The sequence below is a fragment of the Pelophylax lessonae genome, assembly GCF_965119305.1.
Source record: "Pelophylax lessonae genome assembly, chromosome: 1".
Classification (NCBI taxonomy): Eukaryota; Metazoa; Chordata; class Amphibia; order Anura; family Ranidae; genus Pelophylax; species Pelophylax lessonae.
In genome coordinates, this window is record NC_138768.1 from 865,212,992 (window position 1) to 865,236,148 (window position 23,157).

Below are 23,157 nucleotides of genomic sequence, written 5' to 3' on the forward strand. Positions count from 1 at the left end.
ATAATTTTAGAAGGTGCGTTGAGATTGTCCATAATTGTAAAGGGTGCCTTGAGATTGCCCATAATTTTAGAGGGTGCCTTGAGATTGTCCATAATTTTAGAAGGTGCCTTGAGATTATCCAAAATTTTAGAGTGTGCCTTGAGACTGTCCATAATTTTAGAGGGTGCCTTGAGACTGTCCATAATTTTAGAGGGTGCCTTGAGATTGTCTATAATTTTAGAAGGTGCCTTGAGATTGTCCATAATTTTAGAAGGTGCCTTGAGATTGTCCATAATTTTAGAAGGTGCCTTGAGATTGCCCATAATTTTAGAGGGTGCCTTGACTGAAAAAAGAAACACTGGTCTAAGGGATGACTCAAATTGGAAGAGACTACAGGAACGTATTATGTATAGTCTTGAGAAAAAACAAAAAGGGGGGGGGGGGGCATGACTGAAACCTTTAAAGGGTGTGAATAAGGTCCAGGAAGGCAGGATTTTCAATATGAAGCCAAGACCAAGAATACGGGGACATGACCTCAAACTAACTGGAGAAAAGTTCAAAACACATCTTAGAAAGTATTATTTTACAGAAGGAGTAGTAGATGCTTGGGGCACTTGGTTTTTATCTGCCGTCATGATGACGATGGGATGATTTTCCCCCAACCTCTACCAAAACTAAATGTAAAAATGTTTTGACTTGAGTTGGACTTTAAAAATAAAACACAGTATCCATCTTGATTTTGTTTGACTGCGATGTCTGGATGATGTACGTCCTCTGTGAACACCAGAGCGTGCAGCTCAGTAAGCGGGGGGCATAAAAGAAAATAATTGCTGAGCGAATATAAATTCTGAATAATTATGTACGGAATACATTACTCCCGGTGCTCTGTAAACAGAACTGAAAGGAAAATTGATGTATGAAGGTAAATATTGTTATAGAACAGCTAAAAATTGATGTTTTCCATCTGGAGAAATTTTTGTTCTCCACCGCTGACAAATTTCTCCAGCGGGAGGGCTTCTGAGCAATTACTGTGCACGGTCCTGGCAGTTCCTATAGATGGTGAACCGCAAACACGTTTTCTAAAAAGAAACAAATGTTGTCGGTAATGTTATCGGAGCCTTTAGCCCCCTGGAACCCATCCAATCTCATTGTTTTAAAAACTCTTTGTACATATTGTAGGCAGGCAGTATATCTTCTGGATGGCCCAGTGACATCAGAAGTCCTTCCTCTTATTCCTTGCTGGACAGCAGTTGGTGGTCCTTTTGGACTGACGGGTACTCATGTCATATGATGACCTGCTACCAGGGGGGATGTCCATGGCAGCCTTGGTCCACAAGAAGTTGGTTCAGTGACTCTCTGAAGACCGGCACTTTCTAGTGGTGGTACTATGGTGCAGGCAAACAGAAAAAAGTCGCTCAGGTGCAAGCTCCCAAGCCTGGTGCAGGTCAGATCCGTCATCCGAAACAATAGAAATCCAAAGGTGAGACCGCACTCAAGGCAATTTTGTTGACCTCAATGAATTCCTTTATTCCTCATAGATGAAACATACAGACAGTGCTCGAAACAGACGTGTCAGGTTGACGCGTTTCACGATACAATTTTACCTATAACCACACCTGGGTGGTACTATAGTGCACATCTCCAGGTTGGAGGTGAATATAGAAGCTCCATTTTTTCTTGTTGCTTGATGCAAGCCAAAAAAAATTCTGGAGGTCGACCTTAACCACTTAACCCAAAAAAGGTTTTACCCCCTTCAAGACCAGGACATTTTTTGCTGTTCAGCACTGCACTACTGTAATTGACAATTGTGGTCATGCAACGCTGTACTCAAATTACATTTTTATAAATGTTTTCACACAAATAGAGCTTTTTTTGGTGGTATTTGATCACCACTGTTTTTTTTTTTTTTTTTGCTATTTAAACAAAAAAAAAATACTGAGAATTTAGAAAAAAAAAAAAATTTTTCTTAGCTTCTGTCAAAAAAAATTGCAAAAAAATAATCTTTCTTCATAAATGTAGGGCAAAATGTATTCTCCTACTTTTCTTTGGTGAAAATAACCCAAATTAGTGTATATTATTTAGTATGTGGGAAAGTTATAGCGTCTAAAGACTATGGTTTATATATTTGAATTTTTTTTTCTTTGATGATTTTAGATGCATTATACAATAAAATTTGATTTTTTTTAAGTACCCAGTGCCTGCAAAGTCCATGTTTCCTCCTTTTTCAATTTTTTTCATATTTGAAAATTGGTCAATCCTGATGTACTAATTTCTAATTTCTTGGAGCCCTAAAATGGCAGGACAGTACAAATACCCCACAAATGATGCCTTTCATGAAAGTAGACAGTCTAAGGTATTTAGTAAGAGGCATGGCGAGTTTTTTGAAGTTTTAATTTCTTGTCACAATTTTTTTTAAAGTCAAACAATGTAGTACAATTTGGGTTTTTTCACATTTTTTTTTTTTTTTTACATACTGTCACCAGTACAGTACAGCATCAGCATATGACTGGTGTGGTGGTGATCAAGGATACGAACTGGTGACAGTACGTTAAAAAAAAATGAAATAATTTTAAATTCAGTTTTTTTTTTCTTTCTTTTTTTTTTTTTTACTATTGCTTCTTTTTTTTTTTCTTTACATATTTTCATCAGAGTAGTCCAGTGTCACAATTCTGACACTGGACTACTCTGAGGAGGTGATCAGGGTTTTTTTTTTTTACAATGTTTTCACTTATAACAGTGTCAATCACTGTTATAAGCACTAGTTAGCCATTTATGACAGCTGTGATTGGCTACAGCTAATCACATGGTACACGGTGCTGTGATTAGCCCAGGTACCATGTGATAGCTGTGGGTCAATCGCAGCATCACAAAAGTAAGCATAACAGTCATTAATAGAAAACGTACATGACTGTCGTATTTGAATTATAATCATGTGAACATTACGACCAATCCTAGCGATCACATAATTCCCTGGCCACTGACAGCAGCCAGGTACAGACGGCCATGATCCGGTGAACACAGTGGTCCCTGGATCACGCTTCTGCACCAGTACCAGTATGTCATGGTGCCTGTAGCTGCCACCCAATGCCAGTAAAAGTACTTTGAGCGGGTCAGCAAGTGGTTAATTATGATGCTCAGTGGTCCCAATTTTTAAGTACTTGATGATGGTTTAATTTGCTGCATATCCAGTCACTGAAGCGCTGATTAACCACTTTACAACCGGAGGATTTTGCTGTCTTACGTCCAGACCACTTTTTGTGCTTCGGCACTGTGCGACTTTAACTGACAATTGTGCGGTCATGCAATGTGGTACCCAAACAAAATTTACTTTTTTTCCCACAAACAGAGCTTTCTTTTGGTGGTATTTGATCACCTCTGCGCTTTTTATTTTTTGCGATATTAATAAAAAAAGAGCGAAAATTTTGCAAAAAAATGAAATTTTCAACTTTGTCTTTTAAAAAATATCCAATATACTCAATTTATGTCATATTTTTTGGCCAAAATATATTTAGCTACATGTCTTTGACAAAAAAAAATTCAATGAGCGTATTTTTATTGGTTTGCGCAAAAGTTATAGCGTCTACAAACTATGGTGTAAATACTGAAATTTTACGCAGCTTTAATTTCTGACTGCCTATCTCAATTCATGAAGTGCTAAAATGGCAGGGCAGTACAAGACCCCCCCAAATTACCACTTTTTGGAAAGTAGACATCCTAAGGAATGTTCTGAGATGCATGTTGAGCTCATTGAATATTTAATTTTTTTGTCACAGGTGTTTGAAAAATGAATAAAAAAAAAAAAAATTTTTTTTTTAACACAAAGTTGTCACTAAAAGATAAATTTCTCACACATGCCATGGGTATATGTGTAATTACACCCCAAAATATATTCTGCTGCTTCTCCTGAGTACAGGGATACCACATATGTGAGACTTTTTGGGAGCCTAGCTGTGTACGGGACCCCGAAAATCAATCTCCATCTTTAGGTTTTCTAATGGCGTAAATTGCTGATTTTACTCCTCACTACCCATCACAGTTTCGGAGGCCCTGAAATTTCAAGATAGCACAAAACCCCCCAAATGACCCCATTTTGCAAAGTAGACACCCCAAGCTATTTGCTGAGAGGCATGGTGAGTCCATGGAATATTTTATATTTTGCCACAAGTTTTGGGAAAATTACAATTTTTTTTTTTTTTTTTTTTTAACACAAAGTTGTCACTAAAAGATAAATTTCTCACACATGACATGGGTATATGTGGAATGACACCCCAAAATACATTCTGCTGCTTCTCCTGAGTACAGGGATACCCCATGTGTGAGACTTTTTGGGAGCCTAGCTGTGTACGGGACCCCGAAAATGAATCTCCATCTTTAGGTTTTCTAATGGCGTAAATTGTTGATTTCACTCCTGACTACCCATCACAGTTTCGGAGGCCCTGAAATTTCAACATAGCACAAAACCCCCCCAAATGACCCCATTTTGCAAAGTAGACACCCCAAGCTATTTGCTGAGAGGCATGGTGAGTCCATGGAATATTTTATATTTTGCCACAAGTTCCGGGAAATATATTATTATTATTTTTTTTTTTGTTTTTTTACACAAAGTTGTCACTAAATGATATATTGCTCACACATGCCATGGGTATATGTGAAATGACACCCCAAAATACATTCTGCTGCTTCTCCTGAGTACAGGGATACCACATGTGTGAGACTTTTTTGCAGTCTAGCCGAGTACAGGTCCTCGAAAGCCAACCCCCACTTTCAGGCTTTCCAAGGGCGTAAATTGTTGATTTCACTCCTGACTACTTATCACAGTTTCGGAGGCCATGAAATGCCAAGACAGCACAACCCCCCTCCAAATGACCCCTTTTCGGAAAGTAGACACCCTAAGCTATTTGCAGAGAGGCATGTTGGGTGTTTTGCAGATCTCACTTTTTGTCACAAAGTTTTGGAATTTGAAAAAAGAGGAAAAAAAATGCATTTTCCTGTTTTTTCTTCATTTTCCAAAAAAAATGAGAGATGCAAAATACTCACCATGCCTCTCAGCAAATAGATTAGAGTGTCTACTTTGCAAAATGAGGTCATTTTGGGGGGTTTTGTGCCATCTTGGCGTTTCATGGCCTTCAAAAGTGTGATAGGTAGTAAGGAGTGAGATCAACAATTTACGCCCTTAGAAAGCCTGAAGGTGGGGAGTGGTTTTCCGGGTCCTGTACGCGGCTAGACTGCAAAAAAGTCTCACACATGGGGTATCCTTGTACTCAGGAGAAGCAGCAGAATGTATTTTGGGGTGTCATTTCACATATACCCATGGAATGTGTGAGCATTATATCATTTACTGACAACTTTGTGTAAAAAAAAAAAAAAAAAATAATAATTTTCCTGAAACTTGTGGCAAAATATAAAATATTCCATGGACTCATCATGCCTCTCATCTAATAGCTTGGAGTGTCTACTTTGCAAAATGGGGTCATTTGGGGGGGTTTTGTGCCATTTTGGCATTTCATGGCCTTCAAAAGTGTGATAGGTAGTAAGGAGTGAGATCAACAATTTACGCCCTTAGAAAGCCTGAAGGTGGGGAGTGGTTTTCCGGGTCCTGTACGCGGCTAGACTGCAAAAAAGTCTCACACATGGGGTATCCTTGTACTCAGGAGAAGCAGCAGAATGTATTTTGGGGTGTCATTTCACATATACCCATGGCTTGTGTGAGCATTATATCATTTACTGACAACTTTGTGTAAAAAAAAAAAAAAAAAAAAAAATAATAATTTTCCTGAAACTTGTGGCAAAATATAACATATTCCATGGACTCATCATGCCTCTCATCTAATAGCTTGGAGTGTCTACTTTGCAAAATGGGGTCATTTGGGGGGGTTTTGTGCCATTTTGGCATTTCATGGCCTTCAAAAGTGTGATAGGTAGTAAGGAGTGAGATCAACAATTTACGCCCTTAGAAAGCCAGAAGGTGCGGATTGGTTTTCCGGGTCCTGTATGCGGCTAGACTGACAAAAAGTCTCACACATGGGGTATCCCTGTACTCCGGAGAAGCAGCAGAATGTATTTTGGGGTGTCATTTCACATATACCCATGGCATGCGTGAGCAATATATTATTTAGTGACAACTTTGTGTAAAAAAAAAAAAAAAAAAAAAACAAATTGTCATTTTCCTGAAACTTAGGGCAAAATATAAAATACTCCATGGACTCAATATGCCTCTCAGCAAATAGCTTTGGGTGTCTACTTTCCAAAAAGGGGTAATTTGGGGGGTGTTTGAACAGTCCTGGCATTTTATGCTCAATTTTAGCAACACATCACCCACTCTTCTAACCACTTGAAAACCAAGCCTTTTCTGTGAGTTTTTGTTTACATGAAAAAATATTTTTTTTTCACAAGAAAATTACTTTGAACCCCCAAACATTATATATTTTTTTAAAGCAGAGGCCCTACAGAACAAAATGGTGGATGTTGCAATTTTTTTTGTTACACGGTATTTGCGCACACATTTTCCAAACGCAATTTTTGCGTAAAAAAACACTTTTTTTATTTTTAATGCAGAAATACACTATATAATTCCAAATTGTTTGGTAAAATTTAAAAGATGATCTTATGCCGAGTTCATAGACACCTAACATGACATGCTTTAAAAATTGCGCACGCCCGTGCCGCGGCAACAAACTACGTACGGTTTTAAAAGCCTTTAAAAGTCTTTACAGGTTACCACTTTGGACTTACAGAGGAGGTCTACCACAACAATTACTGCCCTCGACCTGGCGTTCACGGCGATACCTCACATGCATGCTGAAATTGCGGTTTACATATGACACTAGACCAACGCTTGTGCGCGCATTTGCGCGCAAGCACGGGGGGACAGGGGGGCTTGATTTTTTTTTTTGTTTTTTTTTTTTTTTAATTTGCTTTCTTATGTTATTTTGACACCTTTTCTTTCATTTTTTTTTCTTTAATCATTTTTATTGTTATCACAGTGAATTTAAATTTCCTCTATGATAGCAATCTGTAGTGACAGGTACTCTTTTTAAAAAAAATTGGGGTCTTTTATACTCTAGATCTTTCCTCTGACCTTAACGCATCTGACCATACCAAAATTGGTGTGATAAAATACTTTCCCAATTTCCCAATGGCGCTGTTTATTTCTGGCGAAACAGAAGTTATGAAATGCTCGTAGCCTCCGGCATCTTAGGCCATAGAGATGATTGGAGCCATTCTCATCTCCAATCAGCTCTATGGTTAGATAATTGAACCACCGGCTGCACTCTCGGGTTAACCGGTGGGACAGGAGAGCCCGAGAAAAACCGTGGAAGGCAGCGGAAGGCGGCAGGAGGGGGGGGGGGAGTCCCCTCCCACTGCATGTAAAAGCAGTCTAGCGGCCAATTATCCGCTAGGATTGCTTTTACATGTAAGCCGACCGCTTGCTGTAAAAAACGATACCAAGATGATGCCTAAATCTGCAGGCATCATCCTGGTATAACCACTCAAAGTCCAGCAACGTACCAGTACATTGCTGGTCTTTGTTTGGCATATAGGTTTTTTTTTTTTCATGCAGCCTGTGGGCTGAACGGAAAAAAAGAGAACCTATCAGAAATCAGCACAGGAATAATGCGTAGTATTACTCATCATTAACCGCCCAAACAACCACCCACTGAATTTAATGATGGGTATACACGACACTATCCACGTATACCAAAATAGGATTTTAACTGCAGTGCTGAAATCAGAAAATCACCACAGCTGCTATCAGCAAAGGTATCCATATATGCTGAGCGCAAACACTGTTTGTGTCAGAATATATAAAATCAATGCGTGGTAGCCGACGAGGGACCTGCAAGAGAAACAGGTCACAAAAGAATGAAAAAACAAACAAAGTACATTAAAAAAAGTACATTAGGAAGAGTAGGACATATAAAATGACTGACACAACAAAAGTTTTTGGATTCTCATCATTAACCGCCCAAACAACCACCCACTGAATTTAATGATGGGTATACACGGCGCTATCCACGTATACCAAAATAAGATTTTAACTGCAGTGCTGAAATCAGAAAATCACCACAGCTGCTATCAGCAAAGGTATCCATATATGCTGAGCGCAAACGCTGTTTGTGTCAGAATATATAAAATCAATGCATGGTAGCCGACGAGTACCTGCAAGAGAAACAGGTCACAAAAGAATGAAAAAACAAACAAAGTACATTAAAAAAAAGTACATTAGGAAGAGTAGGACATATAAAATGACTGACACAACAAAAGTTTTTGGATTCTCATCATTAACCGCCCAAACAACCACCCACTGAATTTAATGATGGGTATACACGGCGCTATCCACGTATACCAAAATAGGATTTTAACTGCAGTGCTGAAATCAGAAAATCACCACAGCTGCTATCAGCAAAGGTATCCATGTATGCTGAGCGCAAACACTGTTTGTGTCAGAATATATGAAATCAATGCGTGGTAGCCGACGAGTACCTGCAAGAGAAACAGGTCACAAAAGAATGAAAAACAAACAAAGTACATTAAAAGTACATAGGAAGTGTAGAAGAACATAAAAAATGACTGAGACGACAACTATTTTTGGCTTTTATGTATTTTTTTTTTTTTCTTCAAACGTCGAGTTCCAGGTTCCAGGTTCGGGTCTCTCAAAATGACGATAGCCATCGAACATCTTTTGAGACCCTGTGTAAATGTGCCCTAAACTGTGCCGTGCTGTACCCTATGCTAATAATCCACTAGTGTGTGGTAGCGACGGAAACAGTCACCGTGGCAAAGACCAGGTCGGTCAGGACAGTCGGGACAATAATTCCGGGTGTCACGCCTAAATCCGCGCTTGCTGCAGACACGGCATCTTTTTTGGGGGTATCGTTTGGTATCGGTACTCGGGAGGTATTGCGGAAAATGCCTCTCATGCAGCCGCCTCACTGCATCTGGTTGGGGAAGTTGGGCAGGAGCACCAGCTGAATACACAAGGGCTCTGATTATCTCTTCTTGGAATTGAAAGAAGGATAATGTTCCAGCAGAAGCTTTGTATAAGACAAAAGCGTTGTAAACAGCCAATTGAAATAGGTATACAGACACTTTTTTGTACCAGCGTCTGGCCTTACGGGCAATTAAGTACGGTCCCATCATCTGGTCGTTGAAGTCCACCCCTCCCATTTTACGGTTATAGTCGTGGACACAGAGGGGTTTCTCAACAACAACACCGGTGACCGTAGTAATTTGGACTGCCGTGTCTGGGTGAATGGAGGACAGCACGTAAACGTTTCGTTTGTCCCTCCACTTCACTGCAAGCAATTCCTCGCACCTCAAGCAGGCTCTCTCCCCCGAGCTCAGTGGGGCATTCACTAGCCGCTGGGGGAAGCCCCGGCGATTAGATCGCACGGTGCCACAAGCGCCAATTTGCAATTGATAGAGGTGTCTAAAAAGTGGCACGCTTGAATAGAAATTGTCCACGTACAAGTGGTACCCCTTTCCGAATAAGGGTGACACCAAGTCCCAAACTATCTTGCCGCTGCTCCCTATGTAGCCTGGGCAGTCGGGGGGCTCCACAGTGCTATCTTTTCCCTCATAGACACGGAAATTAACTGTATAGCCTGTGGCCCTGTCACAAAGCTTATACAACTTGACCCCGTATCTGGCACGCTTGCTGGGGAGGTACTGTTTGATAGCAAGGCGACCAGTAAACTTAATCAGGGACTCGTCAACGCAGACATCTTGTTGGGGGGTAAACAAGGCTGCGAACCGCTGATTGAAGTGGTCTATGAGGGGCCGAATTTTGTGGAGCCGATCATATTCAGGGTCTCCCCGAGGACGACAGAGTTCATTGTCGTTGAAATGCATGAACCGAAATATTTGTTGGCATCGAGCCCTGGACATAGCAGCAGAGAACACGTACATTTGATGAATTGGGTCAGTGGACCAATATAACCGCAATTCATTCTTTCTTGTAATGCCCGTGTTGAAGGAAAGGCCCAGAAAGGTTTTAAACTCCTGAATCGTAATAGGATTCCAGGCGAATGGTCTGGCAAGGGGTGAATTTGGGTTGGCGGCGATGAATTGTTGAGTGTACAAATTTGATTGGTCCACAATAGATCTGAAAAGATCTTCAGTGAAAAACAGCTCAAAAAAGTTTATGGGATTAAAACCAGCTGTTTCCACTTGGATTCCGGGTTGGGCGGTGAATGGGGGAAGTACTGGCGCTGTGGAATCTGTGGGCTGCCAATTAGGATATGCCAGCGCTTCAGGGAGGACACTATGGGCTCTACGGGCCTGTCTTCGGATACGCGGTGGCTGCGGGCCACTACTCGTGCTAGCCACCGCACCAGCTTCAACTGCACTCAGGTGACTCGCCACGTCACCAGGTGATACTGCAGTGCTGGTTGAAGGTCCAGGGTGTACTAGGCCGCTCGTGCTTGCCAGTTCACGAGAAGTGTGAGCGGCACTAGTACTGGCACTCTGCTGCATACCAGAAACCTCCAGTTCTTGCAAGTCAACAACTCCAGAATGGGGTCGGGTACGCCTGACCCTAGCAGGGACCCCTCTGTCGGAGCTATCTGTCAGGGAGCCGCTGCCGTCATCTGGTTCGTATATTGACCCTGATTCTGACAGTGAGGCTTCCCCATCGCTCTCACTTGACATGGCCATTATACTGTATATAGCATCATCACTGAACGAACGTTTTGTCATTTTGGTAGCTAAATTTACTCGTACAGTGATGCGACTACTAGGTAATAAAAGCACCTGGTTGTCGAGGACTATTTGGTCGCTACAAAGAAAAACTGCTAGTGCTAACAGAGATCAGGCCTGACTCTGCTAACGCAGCGGTTTTGTGTGATTTGTGTTTTTTGGAAGTGTCAGTAATCTATTGATTACTACACTTGCCTGGGTAAGGTGGGCTGGGCAGGGGGGCTAAATGCAGGTGCTAGCAGGAATCAGTGCTGATTGTGCAAACACTGCGTTTGGGGAACACTAAATTATGAGGACGCTAGTATAGTTCTGATCAGATCAGATATTGATCTGTTCAAACACTATACTAGTAACGGTGGTGTGTGTGTGTTAGTGTACTTGACTCTAACTGACGCTAAGTAACGGTGGTGTAGTGGGACCCTGACGCTAACTAGCTAGCCTAAGTTGTGTCACCCGTGACGCTAATACAGTGATCGGTAATCACTGTATATAGTGAACACTGTGACAGGGAAGTGAAGGGGTTAAACTGGGGGAGATCAAGGGGTTAAACCTTTATAGAGGATAGATGGCGGGTGGCCTAAACCTATTCGGGCCTAGCGCAAGCGCAAATTAGGGTCACCAGTGACACTAAATACAGTGATCAGTAGTTATCTGATATACTGTATATATTAGTGCACTGATTTATATGGAGTGAAGGGGTTAACTGGGGAAGATCAAGCGGTTAAAAGTTTATTAGGGAATAGGTGGCGGGTGCCCTAACCCTATATGGGCTTAGCGCAAGCGCAAATTAGGGTCACTAGTGACACTAAATACAGTGATCAGTATTTACCTATATACTGTATTTAGTGCACAGAGTAATCGGTAGTGAAGGGGTTAACTGGGGCTGATCAAGGGGTAAAAACTTTATTAGGGGATAGGTGGCGGGTACCCTAACCCTATTTGGGCCTAACGCAGGCGCAAACTACGCTCACAAGTGACACTTATACAGTGATCAGTAAAATATCTGTATACCACTGTATATAGTGTTCACTGTGAGGGGTTTTGGGGGTGATCAGGGGGTGATCAGAGGTGATGAAGGGGTTAAATGTACCTATGTGAGGTGTGTCAGTGTAGTGTTGGTGGAACTCACGTTTTTGGTGTGTCTCTGTCTCTCTCCTGGAACCGAAAGGACTCCAGGAAGGACAGTGACATCACTTCCCCTGTCTGTGTTTACATTACACAGACAGGGGACAGATTGCCATTGGTGGGGACCGATCTACAGACACTGACCAAAAATCATTGGTCAGTATCTGATGACTGATCGGTTCCCTACCGAATGACATCGGGATCGGGACCCGCGGCGCGCGGGAGCGCGCTCTGGAGCCGTGATCGCGCATCACGTTAATACTACGTGGCTGAGCGGTATCGTGCCGCTCTGCCGCAGTAGTATTACCGTGAGCGGTATTAAAGTGGTTAATGTATAGTAGGGGATGACTGAATTTAAGCAACTTTTCTAGAACATTTTGGCAAAATACGTTGCAAAAATGCATTTTTGGTGGATTTTAAGGATGCATTGGGCTTTGCATGGCTCCTGAGGGTTGGGAAAGCTCATTTTACCTATCCAGGACCTGTTCTTTTTTCACTCCTTTACATTGGCCATAGCCAATGCTTTAAATAGGATCTGACGCCTGAGGCCAGTAGGATGGGCTCTAGATCTTTCTGCACTGTGATTGAATGTACATCCTTGACGTCATCAGGGGCCCATCCTACAGGCTCCAAAAAGGCAATATGTGACAGGGAGCTGTCGGTGAACCTCAGTCACAGTTCTGGGAGCACGAATGAAGCACATCCCAGTGCAACACAGCAATGCATATATTGATCGCAAATGGGTAAAGCTGAACTCCAGGTAGGCATAACGCGCACAACTTAATGCAGCTCTGTAATCATGAATGTCCTATTCTTCAAATACGAGCAATTTATGGGCCAACAATAAACATCTGATAGGAAGAGAGAGCATAGTAATTAGCTAATCTCTGTGCTGCTTCTCCTTTCACTGTCCAGTCACAGGCCTGGGGGCAGGTTCAGGTCCAGGGCTCCCTTGGCTCTGAGGAAGGTTAAATGATACAAGGAATATTTCTTGAAACTAATTTCATCAGGTATTGCCTCATGCAGAAAGTCAAGGTGAAATTGCTTGTCTTGGTGGTCAAAATTCTTCTTGAGGTCAAAGTTCAGGAGAGAGCATAGAAATGAGCTCATCACTGTGCTGCTTCTCCTTTCACTGTCCAATCACGGCCTTGGGGACAGATCCAGGGTTCCCATGGCTCAGAGGAAAGTTGAATGATGCAAAGAACATTTCTTAAAACTAATTTCATCAGGAATTGCCTCATGGAGAAAGTGTCAAGGTGAAATTGCTTGTCTTGGGGTTCAAAATTCATCTTGAGGTCAAGGTTCAGTTCAGATTCTTCTTCATCTCTAGGCGTGCCTCTGGCCAAAAACCTCCTTGGACACTCACAGTCTATCCATCCAATAATCCTCTGAGGTCTGTGTTCTTCTGGCCTTTCTGGGGGATATTGTAAAGCAAGACAAGAAAATCATCTAGATGTTCTTATCAGTAAAAAATTAAATAATATTAATTATTAAGTTTTAAAGATTTTCTTTAATAGTGAAATGAAAAGCCCAGTAAATGGCTGGAATTTCCTTGAATCCATCAACAGATACAGATGACGTCTCTTTTATAAGACTCTGCAAAGCATTGACTCTGTTAAATGTTAATGGTTGCTCAACCACTTCCAGATGTTCCTATAGAAAATTATTATTTCTTAATGGATGGGGGTTTAGCATTACACAAAGATATTCTAAGTCGAGCAGGGGGCTCCATGAATCTCTGTCAGTAGCTTTCTCCTTAGGATAGCAGTATTTTTCGTTACCTTTTTATGATGTTTTTTGGGCAGGTTCCTGACACTCTGGGTCCTCATCTTTGGTCTTCTCCTGGCAGTGGGAAGTCCTAGATCATGGGTGTCCAACCTCTGGCCCTCTAGCTGTTTCGGAACTACAAGTCCCATCATGCCCCTGCCTTTAGGAGTCATGCTTGCAACAGTCAGCCTTGTAATGCCTCATGGGACTTTCCTTGCAATGTCTCATGGGTCCTGTAGTTCTGCAACAGCCAGAGAGCCACAGGTTGGATACCAATGTCCTAGATGATGCGCAAAGCGGTGCTGATGTGATGACACCATAACTGCCCTCTGCATCAGTACTGTGAGTGTAGGGCATTGTGTTCAGGGGCTGGGTCATGACACCTTGCATTTAGGCTGGGATCACTGCATCCAATTTGCATGACAGGAGAGTGTGGCCGACTCTCAATGGAGCTGGTTTACACACCTCCGGGCATCCGCGGTCCACATTTGGAAAGGGTCCTGTGCGCCTTTAGCGCAGAATCAGGTGCAAATTCAGGCAGAAATTCAGACCTGATTTGCAATGCTGGCAGCACTCATACATCTATTTCCCAAAGACAACCTCTGGATATGACGCTGAGCATGTGCACTCAATTTCTTTGGTCGACCATGGCGAGGCGTGTTCCGAGTGGAACCTGTCCTGTTAAACTTCTGTATGGTCTTGGCCATCGTGCTGCAACTTCCAGTGACCAGTATGAGAGAGTGAGAGCGATAACACCAAATTTAACACACCTGCTCCCCATTCACACCTGAGACAACAAGTAGCCAAAGCTTCCTACACCCTCTAGGCTTCTAGTCATAGAAGGCCCAGGGGATCCCAGGCTAGGGGAAGGGAGCGTCACCGGGGCTCCTCCAACCCGGTGGGGAACAGACATGCCACCCCCATGGGATAAAACTGTAGATGTGGAGACCCCATCACGGGTATCTGGAGACCCGGAAGGTCCCCAGTCCCCCTCAAGCCCCTGTCCAAAGCCACCGGTATAGCTAATGTCAGAGCCAGGGCCACTTGAATCGTATAGAGAGAGATAAGAGGAATCAAAGATCCACTCTCGTGTCCAAAAAAAAAACCTTGTGCTTGGCTATCAAAAGAGAGTGAGAGGAAGAAAAAGAGTTCCCCTTTGGAAACAAGTGTTTAACCTTCTGGGCACTCCATATAGTAACATGAGAAGCGGAAAAAGGATTTCACAATTGGGCATAAAGAATAGATGAAAAGTAAAGAGAGAGAAGAAAGGGGGGAGAAGCCAAGTGGCCTTTAGAGAAAGAAAAGTTAACGAGCAAGGGGAGGGGAAGTAGGTCTGCCGGGAGGGGAAGTAGGTCTGCCGGGAGGCTCTTTTTGGGAGAATACCATGCCTGGGTACAAGGGAGCTCCAATATAAAGCACCAAAGGTTCCCAGACTGCTTCAAACTTTCGCACTCTATCTTGAAGTTTAGCAACAAGTTGTTCCTCTGACATGATCCAGGAGACCTTCCGTTTTGTTGCTAATATTGAGACCGAGGGCTTCTTCCAGGCTTCGGCTATCGTAATTTTAGCTCCCAAAAACATAAAGAAGATCAAGGTCTGAGTATGTTTAGTATGAGTATGTTTTGGGGGTCTTGTCTACCCTGTGGTTCAAACGGGCTATAGATGGATCTTGAGGAACAACAACCCCAGTTACTTTCCGTATTCGGTGGAGATATTTGTTCCAATAACCTCTAATACAGGGGCAAGACCACCATGTGTGAAACATGGAGCCAACTAGATTATAACCTCTGAAGCACAGGAACGAAGAATCTGGGTAGATCCTGGCTAATCTGACGGGGACATAATGCCATCTAGTGAGTATTTAACATTTGCTTCTATAAGAGATATGTTCATGATACCTGTGTAAGAGCATTGGAGTGACTGGAATTGGAGTGACTGGAACCACTCGTCCGGGCCCCACTGTATATCCAAATCCGATTCCCAGGACTGAGCATAGGATGGTTTATCTGCCTTGTCAGCCAGGCCAGAATATATAGAAGAGATGCCTCCCCTCTGATACATAATTTTGGAACACCATTGTTCGTAGGTTGTAAGTTTGGGGGGGGGGGGTCAGGTTTGTCTAGCCAGATAGAGTGTAGAGTGTAGGAAGTGCGAAGTCTGGGACAGTCTAAATTTTCTCAATGGGAGGCATTTTGATTTTACTCACACAGTATCCAAGAGAAATGGGACCCATTGAGTTAAAAAAGTGTCCTATCCTGAAGAGACCTTTGCTGAGACACCAACGAAAGGCTTGTATATTCAAACCCGGGGGAAAGGAAGGGTTATTAAACAGGTTGGAGAGTGGTTTGGTTATAGGGATTAAGGAATATATTGTTTATATAGAGCATGACACAATGCCAGGGAGTGAGAGAGGTTCGGGGTGAGGACTGTGGGTCTCAGTTTAGGAGAACTCCAGAGCAGAAAGTCTATAGTGTGCAGGGGAACTGCCTGTCTTTCCAAAGCAATCCAATCAGGTTTGGGACCCCTAGAAATTGCACAGCCTGATAGTACCACCATAAATTGGGTAGGCCCAATCCCCCTTGATTGTCAGTCGGAAGAGGACTTCTTTCCGGCAACAGTAACCCTTCCTCCCCCAGACAAAGCGGATGATTTTGATTGAAATTTGAGAAGTATGGGGAGAGACCTGAAGAAAGAGGTACAGAGCGAGAGCAATAATTTGAGCCCTAGACCTCCTCTGTTACTCTAAACTGGTCACCTGTAGAAATTTTTAAAATGTCACCTATGGGGATTTTTAATTACCAATGTTTGTCGCCATGCCATGAGTGTGCGTAATTTTGAAACATGACATGTTGGGTATCTATTTACATGGGGTAACATTATCTTTCACATTATAGAAAAAAATTGGGCTAACTTTACTGTTTTTTTATTTTTTAATGAAAAAAAATTAATTTTTTCCCAAAATACGGTGTGATAAAAAAATATTGCAACGATCTCCATTTTATTCTCTAGTGTCTCTGGTAAAAAATAAATAAAAAAAATAAATATATATATATATGTGTGTGTGTATATATATATATGTGTGTGTATATATATATATATATATATATATACATATGTGTGTGTGTATATATATATATATATATATATATATATATATATATATGTGTGTGTGTGTATATATATATATATATATATATATATATGTGTATGTATATATATATATATATATATATATTTTTTTTATATATATATATATATATATATATATATATATATATATATATATATATATATATATATATATATATGTATGTATAATGTTTGGGGGTTCTAAGTAATTTTCTAGCAAAAAAAAAACAAAAAACTGATTTTAACTTGTAAACAACAAGTGTAAGAAAAAGGCCCGGTCCAGAAGTGGATAAATAAGTTGTGGTTACCATTTGTTTTATTTTTTTTATAATATTAAAAAAAAATATATACTATATGTCCCATAGTGAACCCTACACAGCTGTCATAATGAGAGTAACACTGCCACCTTCTGTCTACATTAGATAATGGCTCTGAACAAGAAAGAAGACTATTGCGAAGCAAAAATATTTTGTTGTTTTTTTATTTTTATTTATTTATTTATTTTCATTTTCCTTGCACGTGATTGGGTATTCTTTAACCACTTCAGCTCCCGAAGGTTTACCCCCCTCTCTTCAAGACCAGGTTATTTTTTTATTTTTTATTTTTTACACTATAACCACTTCTGGACCGGAATATTTTCCCCCTTAATGACCAGGTCATTTTTTGCGATTAGGCATTGCGTTAATTTAACTGACAATTGTGCGGTCGTGCGACGCTGTATCCAAATAAAATTGATGTCCTTTTTTTCCCCACAAATAGAACTTTCTTTTGGTGGTATTTTATCACCTCTGCATTTTTTTTTTTTTTTACGCTTTAAACACTTCTGGACCGGAAGATTTTCCCCCTGGTTGACCAGGCCATTTTTTGCGATTCGGCACTGTGTTACTTTAACAGACAATTGCACGGTCGTGCGACGCTGTACCCAAATAAAATTGATGTCCTTTTTTCCCACAAATAGAGCTTTTTTTGGTGGTATTTGATCACCTGTGCGATTTTTATTTTTTTGCGCTATAAACAAAAACAAAGCGACAATTCTGAACAAAAAAACAATGTTCTTCACATTCTGCTATATAATATTCCCAATAAAAAAAAAAAATTGAAAATCAAAATTTTTTATCCTTATAGGCCAATTTGTATTCTGCTATATATTTTTGGTTAAAAAAAAATACCAATAAGCATATTTTGATTGGTTTGCGCAAAATTTATCGCGTCTACAAACAAGGGGAAAGATTTATGTCATTTTTTATTTTTATTTTTTTTTACTAGTAATGGCGGTGATCTGCGATTTTTAGCAAGACTGTGACATTGCCGTGGACAGATCGGACCCCTAACTGACATTTTTTACACTTTTGGGGGGACCAGTGATATTACTACAGTAATCAGTACTAAAAAAAATGCACTGTCACTGTAATAATGACACTGGCAGGGAAGGGGTTAACCTAGTGGGTGATCAAGGGGTTAAATGTGAGCCTAGGGGGTGTTTACTAACTGTGTGGGGGGAGGGGCTTGTGAAATGACCACAGAGACCTGTGATCCTATATAGAAGGATCACAGGCGCTCTGTGGCCATTTCAGAGAGAACAACGGTCGACTGTGTTTACAACAGCTGCCCGTCGTTCTCTCTCAGCGGGGAGTGGGTGGCTGGCGGCAATCGCAGGCTGCTGGCCCTGTGCATCGGCATTCCGCTGCCTAGTGGGGGCGGGAGCGCACGCCCCCCAGCAACACACGCGCGACCAACGTAGTACTACGTCGGTTCACGCAGCCGAGCCAGCCTGCCGCAGTAAAACTGTGGCGGGCAGTCGACAAGTGGTTAATATGTATCAAGACAAATGTGTTAAGATCTATATAACCTTTTTTTTTAATGATTTGAATAAATATATATTTTTTATTCAACTGGATGTGTGGCAGCCTACATAGTCCTATCCAATTAGGGGTTTTTCTCTTTCTGTCTATGTCTCATTGGGACGATGGCAACCCACATCCTGGACTCCAAATAATTGGGCAACATTTAATTTTTTTTTCTATGACCACCAACTCCATCTAGTGGCCATATTGTGGTATTTTCTTGATTTGTGCTATTCTCTCTTGTGCTATTCTCTCTAGATGAACAACATCCAACTTGGAGAAAAACTAGTCTAGTAAGATTTAAATTGTTCGGCCGTGAGAGCAGACGATCGTGCCATCATGTAATGACCACATTTTGAACGATAAAACGTTCAATGGATGTTTTTCTTTCAGTTTGTCACATATGAATAAAAGAAGGGGATGAGGTAGGCGCTTATCTGGTGTATATTCAATCAAATAATAAACCAAAGTCAAATATGAATGCAATAGCAATGAGTACTAATAGATAAATAAATATTCATACAATAATAAGAAAGTGCATGGTGCTGGATAAAAAATACAACCAAGTGCTGCAAATGTGATGCCCTTCCTTAGCCACTAGAGGGAGTGGCGTGCACAAGATGCAAATGTGAAATGAATTGTTGGAATGTGCTGCCCCTTATATATTTCCAAATGGAAATATTTAAATGAATAAAAAAATATATAAAAAAAAAGGGGGTGAGGTTGGCGCTTCTCTGGTGTATGTTCAATCAAATATTAAACCAAAGTCAAATATGAATGCAATAGCAATGAGTAGTAATAAATAAATAAATATTCATACAATGATAAGAAAGTTGAGAAAAAAAGGGGGTGGTGACTAATGTCACTCACGTAATCGCGCCTAGGACTAAAATTGTGCTCAATTTTAGTGTATTATTATAATTATTATTCAAATAAAACCGATAAATTGAGCTGCTAGTCTAAAAACAACAATAATGTGTTTTGTGAACATAAAAACAAAGAAAGTGCAAATGCACTGTGCAACAAACAAATCAAAGTGCAATAATGCATCCTCCATGCAAATTGTATATATCCTCCATGCAAAAAAAATGTGGAAAGAAAGAGGAATCCACCACCAGATGTCCCACTCGCTTACCAGATGACCCCTTGGGGTCTAGTGTAGGTAAGTGATGACTCCAGGAAGGCCCCGGTATTCTATCAGACTTTCGTCTCCCCGCTCTCCTGCTATACTCAGGAACTGTCTCCACTGTGTGAGTAGGGCCGGTGTGGGTTCCGCTATATGCTTCCCTCAGGCAATATTCAATCCAGCCATAAAGAAATAAAGGAGCTTCATGGTGTAGTATGTATTTACGGTATTTACTAAAAAATGTAGTCACTTACATTCAGGTTAACACGGAACAGCGTCTACAGCATTCGTTACCGCCGCGGCCGGTTTGTTTTTCCGGCTGCGTTCCAAGTACCCGGAAGTGACGTAGCGTAGCACGGGAACCGACGCGTTTCATCATCCAACGTATGACGTCATCAGGGATCCCTGATGACGCCATACGTTGGATGACAAAATGCGTTGGGTCCCGTGCTACGTCCTACGTTTGATTTGTTTGTTGCACAGCGCATTTGCACTTTCATTTAAGGACTGTATTTTTGGACTTATTTATAGTTGAACAGTCACTTTATGTCATTTTGATCTGTTTGTTGCCCAGCGCATTTGCACTTTTATTAAAGGACTGTATTTTTGGATTTAGTTATAGTTGCACAGTCACTTTATATTTAATCTATATTTGTCACCTGTGGCTAATTTATTATCAGCGTGGAGTTTTTTGCACAGATTATATTGAGCGCTGTCCCCTTTGTTGTAATGATAAGAAAGTGCATGGTGCTGGATAAAAAATACAACCAAGTGCTGCAAATGTGATGCCCTTCCTCAGCCACTAGAGGCTGTCACATATGCCTAGTGCAAACTGTTCGGGACGAGAAACACATTAACCTTTCAATTTATCGTTCGTTCGGCAGAATTTTGCAAGCTGTTCCTGTGATTTTTCGGCTCTGAAAAATTAAAAACGATTTTCTATTTGTTCTTATTAACTGGACGAAAAACGAACGATTGGACCAAATGACAGATTTTCGAATGATTGTGTGTGGGCAGCATAAGGCTCTATGATTCTCCACTCAAGGCTCACATACACATTTTCTGAAGAAAGGCAGCAGTGGTAGTCTATGTAACATATTTTGAATTCATGGAAATAATAATTGCTTTGTACGGACTTTTCTGAAGTGTGTGAAAATTTCAAGTACAACTTCGCCATCTAGTGGAAATATATGATTATTACTAGTTTGTCATCCGTAAAGTCTGATCGTATCAATATATCCCTGCCTGGGGATTCAGAAACTTCCCTAAAGACGAGAGGAAGTGGAGATTTTGGTCTGAATACAGCCTCAGGCTCTGTTTCATAACACTGCAGTTAAATGTTTGCAAATAAGGCAGACAATTAGGTGCTTTCCATTGCCAAAGTAATTAATGAGATATAAACACAACTGGTAAAATACACTAAGCCCCCATTCACACTGGGGCGACGCTACTTCGCACCGCGTCCTCCGAGGTCGCGGTGCAAGCAGCGCGCCGCTACCTCGGAGCGGCCGCCACGGACTTCGTAACATTGAAGTCTATGGCGGTCACCTCCTGGTCGCCCCAAAGAAGCTCCGGACCCTTTTTCTGAGTCGGAGCGACTTGTGTCGCTCCTATCAGAACGGGTCCGCAGCTTCCCTATGGGAGGCGACCTGCGGCGACCTGTGAGGCGACCAGGTCGCCTCACAGGTCGCCCCAGTGTGAACGGGGGCTTAGTGGTCATCTAATAGGTAGAGCAATCTAGGAACCTTCCAGAAGTCAACAATAAGTATGAGAAAAACGGACAGCTTTCACTTCGATGTCATTTTCAACATTTCAATAAAAAGTAATCATTTTGGCGAAATGCATTGCAGCTAAATGAAGGTGGTCTCCAGTGTTTGTTTTTTTTTTTTTTTTTTTATAGAATTGTCGCTCTTTTTTTGTTTATAGCGCAAAAAATAAAGAAATCGCACATGTGATCAAATACCACCAAAAGAAAGCTCTGTTTGTGGGAAAGAGAGAACAACCATTTTATTTAGGTACAGTGTCGCATGACCGCGCAATTGTCAGTTAAAGTAACGCAGAGCCGAATCGCAAAAAATGGCCTGGTCATTAACCTCCCTGGCTGGAAATGATTATTTCAGATTTTAGTTGCTGAAAGCGGTACCATTATTTTGTAATTCTTAAGGACGAGCAGCCCAAACCAACTATTTACATATGATTTTTTTTTTTTTTACTGTGCGTTCTTCTTTATAACATTTTAGGTATGATAAAGTTTGAAACACAAAATCATAAATTGTAATATAATAAATAGCTATAAATAAGTTAAAGTGTGTATATATATATATACACACAGTGCCTTGCGAAAGTATTCGGCCCCCTTGAACTTTTCGACCTTTTGCCACATTTCAGGCTTCAAACATAAAGATATAAAACTGTAATTTTTTGTGAAGAATCAACAACAACTGGGACACAATCATGAAGTGGAACGAAATTTATTGGATATTTCAAACTTTGTTAAGAAATAAAAAACTGAAAAATTGGGCGTGCAAAATTATTCAGCCCCTTTACTTTCAGTGAAGCAAACTCTCTCCAGAAGTTCAGTGAGGATCTCTGAATGATCCAATGTTGACCTAAATGACTAATGATGATAAATAGATTCCACCTGTGTATAATCAAGTCTCCGTATAAATGCACCTGCACTGTGATAGTCTCAGAGGTCCTTTTAAAGTGCAGAGAGCATCATGAAGAACAAGGAACACACCAGGCAGGTCCGACATACTGTTGTGGAGAAGTTTAAAGCCGGATTTGGATACAAAAAGCTTTCCCAAGCTTTAAACATCCCAAGGATATACAGTATATATAAAGTACAGTAAAACTGCAGGCAAGGGCACTGGGGGGCAAACTAAGGTCAATTTATTTTATTTAGCAATGTAATCCAATAGGATTACAATATATCAGTGTGTTTGGTGTGTTTTTTCTTTTTGAATTTGCCGCCGGTTCCACCCCCCTGCGACGCTCGCAGGGAACGGAAGCCGGGGCACAGAGCATCAGGCAGAAGATCCGGCTGCCGTACACTGCCGGAATACATTGCGGGATCCCGGGGACAAGATAAGTAACCTCTTCCAGGATCCAGCGACTTCTCCCTGGCGGTACCCTGAATGTGGCTCGGGGTTACCGCTAATGGCACTGAAATTCCACCCTGAGCCACACTCGGGAATACCGCCAGGGAGGTTAAGGGGGGAAATCTTCCTTTTTGTTTAAACAAACATGTCGTACTTACCTGCTCTGTGCTATGGATTTGCAGAGAGCATCCCCAATCCTCCTCTTCTTCAGTCCCCCGCCAGCACACCTGGCTCCTCCCCCTCAACCAGTGCCCCCAATAGCAAGCCGCTTTCTATGGGGGCACTGGTGCATGCTCACTCTTGCACCAGGAAGACGAATAGAGCCGTGGCTCTGCCCTAGTCCTGCACTCTCCTCATTGGCTAACTGGCTGTACTCACTCTTGCACCG

The 23,157-nt window shown here is 41.5% G+C and overlaps 1 protein-coding gene across 1 annotated transcript in view; it reads left to right on the plus strand.

Annotated features, from left to right (window-relative positions):
- The window catches only part of LOC309544159 (C-C motif chemokine 21-like), an 85,028-nt gene that overhangs the window by 53,898 nt on the left and 7,973 nt on the right, over window positions 1-23,157 (plus strand). The window lies entirely within an intron of this gene.